Raw genomic sequence first — 761 nt, 5'->3', positions numbered from 1 at the left:
GGTTGTGGTGGTGGTGGTGGTGGTGGCGGTGGCGGTGGTTGCTGTGATGATGATGATGATGTGGTGGTGGTGATAACGATGAAAACGTGAGCGGTACGGTGAAAGGAATGGCGTTGGTGGTAGTGATGGTCCCAACATGCATGGTCGGCAATAGGGGTGTGGTGATGGTAGTGGCGGTGGTAGCAGTGATGGTGGCTGTGGTAATGGAGGTGGTGATAATGCTGGCGCTGATGATGATAATGGTGATGAAGATGAGGAGGAGAAAATGGAACGGGAGCAGGAGGACGGGAGTGCTGGTACTGATGGCGTAGCTGATGATGAGGGTGGCTGCGGTTGTGTTGATACTGTGAATTGAGATGGTGTTGATAGATCACGTGTGTGTGTGTGTGTGTGTCGTAAGTAGCTTGCTTACCAACCACATGGTTCCGGGTTCAGTCCCACTGTGTCGCATCTTGGACAAGTGTCTTCTACTATAGCCTCGGTCCGACCAAAGCTTTGTGAGTGGATTTGGTAGACGGAAACTGAAAGAAGCCCGTCGTATATATGTGTATTCGCCATGATAGATCGCTGACCACTACATTTATATTTTTTTCTCCTTGTTTTTCTCTTTATTTCTTTCTGTGTTCCTTTCGAAACGTTAAAAACTTTCTCTATTCCCGAGCGTTAAACTAATACATCCATTTGTTGTTTACACCACCTGTCCTCGTCTGTTGTTGTTTTTTCGTAAATTCTCCCATATATATATATATATATATATATAT

This window comes from Octopus bimaculoides, chromosome 3 (genome assembly GCF_001194135.2).
Source record: "Octopus bimaculoides isolate UCB-OBI-ISO-001 chromosome 3, ASM119413v2, whole genome shotgun sequence".
NCBI classification, from domain to species: domain Eukaryota; kingdom Metazoa; phylum Mollusca; class Cephalopoda; order Octopoda; family Octopodidae; genus Octopus; species Octopus bimaculoides.
The sequence above is the reverse complement of the archived record's forward strand: the minus strand, read 5'-3'. Positions refer to the sequence as shown.